This window comes from Poecilia reticulata, linkage group LG3 (genome assembly GCF_000633615.1).
Source record: "Poecilia reticulata strain Guanapo linkage group LG3, Guppy_female_1.0+MT, whole genome shotgun sequence".
Lineage (NCBI taxonomy): Eukaryota > Metazoa > Chordata > Actinopteri > Cyprinodontiformes > Poeciliidae > Poecilia > Poecilia reticulata.
This window is the reverse complement of record NC_024333.1, coordinates 17,291,101-17,300,072: the sequence shown is the minus strand read 5'-3', so window position 1 is coordinate 17,300,072 and position 8,972 is coordinate 17,291,101. Positions and strand designations below refer to the sequence as shown.

The window sequence follows — 8,972 nt, the reverse complement described above, 5'->3', positions numbered from 1 at the left end:
ACCAAACTCCACTGGTTGCATGGAGGGTCTTCATGTTGGCGTTGGCAAGAAGGTCAAGCTAAGCCCGGCTCGGCCTTTAAAGCGACCCACACCCATTTGGCACTAACCTAGGTCAGTATMCAAGACCAGGTTTTGCTAACACTTTGCATTATGAAAATTTGAGGCTTTGCACAAATTTGGCAAAGCCTCAAACTGTTTAACAGATATTCATCATCATCAATTTAACTGATTAACAAGTTCCTTATTCATCCATCATCTAACATACCTATGTATGTTAGATGATGGATGAATATTTGTTAAACAGTTGACAATAGAATACGAAACAGAGAATTTGTGAAAATTAATTTAGCTCTGCTACTGTCCAGAAACAACCAATCAGAACCAAAAGACTAACTTTTGGTTCTGATTGGTTTCTAATGCGTTGAATGTGTCTCAGCACATTCAACGCATTAGACTACTAGTGTACTGCAGCTATGCAATTTGCAGAAAAACAACCTAACATTATATGATCATTATTTATAGAATGATTTAGAAAATAAAATTCTATACAGGTTTGTCAAATCTATTTCGACCCATTTTAGAACTTTGCATTGATTTCCCTTCATTTTAGTAGCTGCGATTTTGCCTAACCCAGACATTTTCCCTAACCCAAACCAAGTCTATTCCTAACATTAACAAAACCTTAATTCACATCTTACCTCTAAACATTACCCCTGACCCAAAACAATGAATCCATCATATTAGGACAAGTCTTTGGTCTTAATATGGTGGANCTATTCCTAACATTAACTAAACCTTAATTCACATCTTACCTCTAAACATTACCCCTGACCCAAAACAATGAATCCATCATATTAGGACAAGTCTTAGGTCTTAATATGGAGGACCTAACATGACACTGGACATATAATGGTGCGTTCACACCAAACACATTTTGATTGTCAGGTGCATCTGGTTTACATTCAAACTCTATGTGGAGGTACGTCGAGGTACATCGAGGGTCGTTGCGGCGCTCTTCGAGTGTCTAGCGCGGCATCATTTCAACCGTTTGGAGCGTTTGACATGTCCAGCGCATCCAATACTTCACATAGACTTTGAATATAAACCAGACTCGCCTGACGCTGGTGTGAATGCACCATTAGAATGTTTAGTTCCTATGGTAACAATGACATCATCAGTGATGATATCACTCTTTGATGCATCGAAGGAATCTCTCTCTTGAGTTAGCACAGAGACTGTTTTTTCAGACCTGTTCCTTATAAGTTAACTTGTAGGTTCCTGTAACTTTTAAGTTATGAATCTTCTACATGAGCATAACAAATATTTGAGGGCACAGAATCAGCCCACTAGGTTCACATTCTCAGGTGAGAGAGACTCACCTGTATGAAGTTAATTTTTCAGTACTGGAATTAAATCGAAGATAAATTACTTGAATCAAAGCATGTCATGAATATGTGCGCACATATTCCATCTTAAGTACATATCATAATAGTTTTTTGTTGCTTTTGCCACCACTAGATGATATGCATATAAGATATAACATAAACAGCACTATTCAGAGATACAATGAGGTTAAAGCAGCGGCCCTGATGCTAACATGTCCAGAAAACATATTAAAGATTGTGATTGTAGCATGGGTTGCACACATTAGGACTGGTGTCAGTGTAACAGATGCTGATTTTCCTGTAAAAAGTCTAGAGCAGGTATGAGTGATGAGGCAGAAACAAATCTGTGCTTCACTAATCCTCCTGGAATCTGTTCTGGTTAAATATTTAAGATTTCCAAACAGCACCATATCTGATCTTTCTTCAAAATAGTCATTGTGTCCATGTTAATTTCTTTGTCATTCTAGACAATATACTTATTCCTGTAATAAAAAGTTTCAGGTCCTTTAATACAAAAGTATAGCTTATGTCACACACTTAAGTTTCAGAATAACCCAAATTTGTTACCCTGTCTGCTACTACGTCAAAAAATATACAATATATTTGGGAGGGTTTTTCTGTACACCAACATGTTCACAGAAAGACACAAGCTAAACAGATTCAACTCATGTAACGTAAAAACAATCTAAACAACATAACAATATTACTTTCCAACAATTTCCAGAACCGTTTTATTTCAAAGCTGATAACTGACACAGATCGCAATTCAGCTCCTGTACAGTAGGTTTATACCACAGCTAACTAGAACCGCCGTCGCTCTTTTTCCTCCCGGCACCCGTTATTTCAGTTGCTATGACAACGGTAAATGAAACACAAAAGGAAAAGGACTAGTAACGGAGTGTTCCACCTTGTCTGTAGTTCTAAAGTGCAGCTCAGAGGGGCTGTGTCTATTTTGAGTGACACTGTTTTGTCAGACTTTTGTTTTGAGTTGAATTTGGTTGGCTTTGTGTTAATTATGTCGCCACAGTTACTCGAAATGGCAACAAATGCAATAGCTCCCTTCACGGGATCAAGCCTCACGTTTTGATATATATGTTGTGAAGGGGGCAGGCAGAGGTACGAGCCGTATTAACGGTACTAGGAAGAGGCATTTATTTTGAGATATAGAACAATAGGTGCCTGCCTATGCATTGCTATGACAAGCCCCAACTAACCTTTTACTCAGGTTAATTGGAATCAGCTTAACTGTTTTCAGATGTGAACTGAATGCTGATACTGAACTAAACGGTGCTTCAGCCAATTAATTTAATGATGTAAATGTCTACATTTTTACACAGCTTTATCTCTGACCATATATTGAGATTATATTACACATAGGTGAACTCTATTTATAAAATGTATTTACATAAAACATGTTATCCTCTCATACCTTTCTGATTAACAGTAAGTAAAGTAAATACTGTGTGTTAAGTAAAGGCTGAGATTCCACAAGCTTGAACTCTCAGATTCACTGGTTATCATTATTACCAATATATTTTTTATTGTACATATTATAATTAGTCCAAAATAAATACATGTCATTGTGCCATTAGTTCATTACATGGCAACCTTCATCCTTGTCCTGCCGAGGATTTCTTTTGTAACCCCATAAAACTTTAAAGTGTTGGATAAAAATGAGCTGCTAAGTGACTAGCGTACGGCTTGGGATGTTATCTTGTTACAATAATGGACATCGAGAGAGCATGCTCTAGTCCCCGTGCTGCTGTTCACGGCTCGGTACAGAGTTTCGTATTAGCACCGGCTCCATCTTCTGTCAGTGTCATGCAAACAGACAGGTCATTTACATTTTTGATAAAATGATCGTACATTTTTTATTTGTCTTTGAAATTAAAGAGTCCTTTAATCATTGTGGAAGGGAGGGGACTTGGTTGACATACTCATGTGTTTCTCATTGCATTAGAACTGATGTGGCGTGGCATGATGGATATTTAATAGTTGTGCTGTCCCTCTGTATCATGTCAGGAGCCTGACACACACAGATGGTTCGGAGCTCTCCAGCTCATACAGAATTGCTTTAATTATTAGGTCCATCATCTTGGCTTTGAGATGAGACGAGGGCTGAGGAGAGGAGAGATGAGGAGAGTAGAAGTACAGCAAGGCAAACTAAGGCCGTGTGAGACATGTCAAAGGTTGTTGTCAAAGGTTTTAAATGAGTTTATCAGACATTTGCGCGTGGTGATATGGTATCAAGCTGACATGCCATATCCTGTTTGTCTGCAGTACTTTCTTCTCCACAGGCCCTCATAGTGGGGTCTAATTGCTGTGTGTATCTACCGAGGCTGCGAAGAGCCCACGGCAGCCCTGTAGCGCCCCAGGCAGTGTGCTGATAAGACTTCTCCCTCGCCTGAGCTGAACTGTCATCTCTGGCCGCCGTGTGTTTTTATATTGCAGCAGAAAACTGATTCTTCTTGATTAAAAAGATCAAAAGTTGGCCGTGCCAATACCAGTTACTCAAAAGATGCCCCACAATTGCGTCACCAGCACCAAATTCGTCAGTGCGCAGGCATTGGCAGGCGAGCTCCTGATAATCCAGAGCTGTAATGAATATAAAACGGCTATACAAATTCAGCAAGAATACTTTTTTATGGAAATAAAAAGGACAGATGAGAGCAGAGGCCAGAGAGTGATTATGCGAGGGAGAACAGCCACTCTCACGTTGGCACCTCCAGCTTGCGGGCCATCTGCTTAGAGGGCCTGGAAATGAGGATGACAATGCTAATCACTGCTATGGAGGCCTGACTGGTGTGGATGAATGGCCGTCCCAGGCTCTAAACACACTGAGTAGCGCTCATTACACAATGTTTTTGTCTGGGCATGCCAGGTCCGCGAGCTTCCACCAGCGCCGCCCTTTTCCTGTGTACACTCCATCACTCAGTGGCAACATGTGTATGGCTTCCTGTCAATTCAGGAAGTCTTGGTTCATATCCCAGCCACATTAATGGACCAGGCTGACGATACTTAGTAATTTCCTATTTCCCTATTGAAACTATTGTTGTTGGCCATTATCATTCACATTAGTCAAAATGTCCTTTTTGTTTCTATACTAGTTGTGTATTTTTCAGATTTGATCCTTTGTCCCGGAAATCTTGCTACTTTTAAAATGTGTTCGTAGAAACTTAACAGCATGATACCCTAGGATTTGTTTAGACATATAATTTGTATTTAAGTCTTAACATTCATCACAAAGGGGCAGCGTGGTGCATTCTAGCCCCAGGTCAAATCAAATAATTAAAGCAAGGGAAATCGTCCTGAGAATAAGATCAATCGAGTGACATGAGTTTTCATGACTGATCATTCAAAAGACTGAATCAAGTAAGTAAAGCTGTAAGGTAAAGAAAATGTCAGTTTTATTTGTGGAATAATGTAAAATTATAGTACCCATACTTTGTAAAGGCAGTTTGATGGTAGCTACACAGTCGTCTTCTGGGTTCATCCCGACAAATGATGTGCAGTAGACCAGCTGTCTGGAAATCATTTTCTGTTTGCCGCAACTTAAGGTAACCATTAAACTCACAAGCTCTTTTGAAAATGGGATTACCCCATAGCCTGTAATTAATCTGTCTAGAATCTCAAATGTATTGAAAAGTATTAGAGCAGAAACATGTATCATGACTACATCACTTTATACAAAAATAAACCAAAAACCTAAAAAAGGTAATGACATTTGATCTATTTGCTTTTCTCAGTAAAGTTTCTGTTGTGTTTTTCCTATCCAAAGAAAGGGTACTATCAACATAACATGTTATCCAACAGCAAATAATATTTAGCAAGTAAGCTTTAACACCATATAGCTGTAAATTAAAACTCATGATTTCAACAACTGCAGCAACTTTTAAACTAAAGAGAACAACACAGCATTCAAGATGTTATGTAATTATTGACGTTTTTGTTCAGAGAATGCTTTATGAGAGCATTGTATTATCTTGGAAAAATCATTAAGGAACTACAAATAAGCTATTTCACTGTCCAAATAGAATTTATTCATCAGTAAAACTATTCAAGGTTCTATGTTTACACTGTCAGACATTAAAACTGTTTAGGTAAGTGTGCATTTATTGCAACTGTGCACTGATTTAGCACCATTGCACAAATCTCCAAAATTTCACTGGACTTTGCTTGTATTTTTGATATTCTATCCCTAATTTGTTACTCTCTGGAATCATACTCATCAAGCAAGTCTAGCACTAGAACGTGTTGATGTCTGAGCTCTGCTTAGCTTTTAGATCAACCTTTATATTTTGCAAAGGCCATTTGAGGAATAATTTAAACAATGAATGAACTGGTTCCTACTTTGCTAAGTTTAGCTAAGTGATCTGTAACTTCAAGTCAGAAGTTGTGCCAGTATTGTTGGTGAGGTTGGGTCATTACTGAAATAAGCAGTGCATGCCTTTGTAAATCAGTACTGATTTTGGACCTCATCTGCAGAACTTTATGTCACCATACTGGTGTTATTTGCAATTTCTATTCAAATCCAAATTTGCCTCTATTAATAAATAGGCATTAGTCTGAGTCCTTAGTTCATGGAAAACAGGAGGACAGGCTTTTACTGTATGTGCTGTTGGAGTGGGTATGCATGGCCGCAGTTCAACTTTCATGTGGGCCCTGTCGGAAAGCACTTTATTCTAATGTACTGTGCCTTTTCAAAACCTAATCCCAAGTAAGAAATAAAAGCCCAGACAACTGCATTACTGTCCAGCCTGTCAGCTTTGTTAAATATAAGCTCCAACCTGCCTGCCAGAGCCTTAAAAGCTGAGCTGGCAAAATGCGAGACTAGAAGTGACAAAAGCAGATAGCTGCAGCTGTGATTTTAGGAAAGGAGAATGGACACTTCAATGCATTTTCATACGTTTACAAGGAGTTCATTCTGTTCTCTATGAATCAATAATAAGCGCGATGCAGCAGACTTGACATAGAGTTATCCACATTGGAGAACCTACTCTGTCACTACAATGAGAAATAAAGTCGACATAATGTCAGGCGCTATGGCACTCACGACTCCTCTTAGCCTTCTCCTGGGGCCGAAAAAAATCGAAGCCGTCAGGAAAAAAAATATGCTTCCAGTAAAAACATTTGACCATTTCTTTGTGAAAAAATTAAAAGAGAAAGCTCATATGAAAAATCTGAGGGTTGAGAAAAAACATCCTAAGAAATTAGGCTAAACAACCTTTATTATAGTTCTCACTGTAGTTTTGGAGTTTATCATCATTGCAGTAACACAGGGTTACTGGGACACACTGTTGTTGGTATTTCCCTCCTACTGCTTTTATTTCACTATGAGTTTAATTGTATTACAAATATAAGTGCAGCAAAAGGTACAAGTTAGATCTAAAAAATAAAGGCTACTCCAGGAATTAAACTCATTCTCTGCCTCAATATGCTTAGGAGATGAACATATTTCATTCAGTTAATAAAATGTTATTCCTCTAATATACTATCCAGAAATAGTCAGTTTTGTTCTTAAAAAAAATAAAAGAAAAACAAGAACCTTAAAAAAGATTATTTAAATCCATAGATCATTGATTGGACTTCATACCTAAGACCCTCTGAGACACAAAAAGAATGAGTAAACTGGCTGTAGCTGTATAATTGTGATACAATGATTTCCTCAGTGAACCAATCCCTCCTGGGATTCAATAAATCTATACTCATAGAAATGGACTTGTTTTGAACCATAGAATAAATATCCAGACTGAATAAATTTAGCAGCACGTGTTTCAGTATATGTGACATTTACATCTTTACAAGTGAGTAGAACATCATTAAAATCAATTTTATTTATTTTTCACTCCATAATATCATTGAGTAGATCAAATTGACAGACCAATGCTTGAGAAATCATAAAAAAAATAAATAACACAACATAGTAAGTACTTTTATTCACACAAAACAATACATCAGGGATTTTTATGTAGAATTTTGGAAAATCAGTGAATGTTATGGGAATTATTAGTGAAGTTACAAATTTGAAACTAGAGTACTTGCAGACATTCGACAATCCATGTAAAATGTTAATTATGATTATTAAATGCATTTTTAATTATTATCTTCTGTTTCTACATCTGTCTATAAACTCAATGGGACAAATAAACACGTCAATTCCAACAAAGAATCAGTGTTTAAATGACTAAAATAGGCTCCAAAACAGTTCAAGCGAGAAAGTTTAAACACAATTTTCCCCATGCTTAAGTTTGAGATTACTAGCTTGATTGGTTTGACATTCAGAGGAAGATAAAGATTCAAATAGGGTTCATTTATTAAATTGTAACATTTTTATTTCCTGAGAATAGGAAAAAATAGAGGATGCTTCTAGTTAATAAATAAAAAGGATGCTAGTCTATTTTTCGTTTTTAAATTGCAAGGAATAACATAGCTAAAGCAAATGTTAGTTTTATCTCTGTTCATATTGCCACTTAATGTTATTTCAGCCCACATAAAAAAGGAACATTTTAATAAATTAAAACCTCTTGTAGCAGATGATTATTTAAGCAGATAATTATAAAGTTCCAGAAAAAGTTTCCAAAGCTGAACAATTTAGTCTACAGTTAATTTTTATTCTCCTAAATTGCTGCATCTGAATATATTCCAGTGCAGCAGCACAAAAAGCCCAGGAGAAATGAATGGTCCAGCCACAATGTGCTTGAAAGATGAAGAACTCCCCCTTCCAGCCATTTACTGCAAACCTTTTCAACAAAGTGCTCCAAACTGAACCATTTTACGGCTGAGGTGAAAATATTTGCTTTTATCACCCATCCATTTGAAAACCAGCCATATCCAGAGCGAACAAAAATGCTCAGTATGGAGCAATCACAGTCTTGCTTTGCATGTCATAATTTCCAAATTATTTAGCAGCTGCAATTAACATATTCTTGTTATCATCAGAGGGCTTTGTGAAATTCTTTCAGAAAGGACATACTGAAGAGACTAAAACAAAAGTATACATTGTATGTGGGGTCTGTATATTCATAAACTTTCCTGATGACTTTGTGACCAATTTAAAATAAAAATGACCTCTGCCTGACAAATTAGAAATAAACCTGTTTGACAGACCCCGTTTGGTAAGAACAAATGCGAGACATGAAAAATTGTTTGACACACTTTCATAAAAGCAAGTGGCGGCAACCCATCCTTTAGCATGTGGTAATGGCTTCTCGTTGTTAGATTCAATGGAAAAAGCTATTCATACTGTTACGTGATTGAAAAGAAAATTGAATCCTTTTGATGTTATAAATGTGTCTATTACCGCATTTGCACACAAAATTTCTATGGAAATTATAGAGAAAGGAGTGATTCTCTGTAGGAAACGTTTTGGAATGACATATTGAATTCTATTCCTGCCGGAATATCTATATAGTGTTATAGAACAACTCTAAAACTGTGCGATTTTTCACTGGGATGAAAGGTTAAAATTACTTTGCGACAAAAATATATATATAAGTTAATGGCAAGATATTTCTTATGTTCTAATAAGCAACCTCTTGAGTTTATAACTAAAGCAAAAGCAGAAAAATTCTCTTCTATATAATGAGA

General features: G+C 36.8%; 1 long non-coding RNA gene across 2 annotated transcripts; it reads left to right on the top strand.

The window, feature by feature from the left end:
* Window positions 1-7: 7 nt before the first annotated feature.
* LOC103462439 (uncharacterized) lies at window positions 8-3,866 on the top strand. Of its 2 annotated transcripts, none has more exons than XR_533346.1 (3): window positions 8-111; window positions 3,471-3,574; window positions 3,666-3,866. It is a non-coding gene; the product is annotated as an uncharacterized LOC103462439 (long non-coding RNA). The 2 variants fall into 2 exon arrangements; XR_533347.1 differs by lacking the exon at window positions 8-111 and adding an exon at window positions 2,295-2,501.
* The last annotated feature ends 5,106 nt before the right edge of the window (window positions 3,867-8,972 follow it).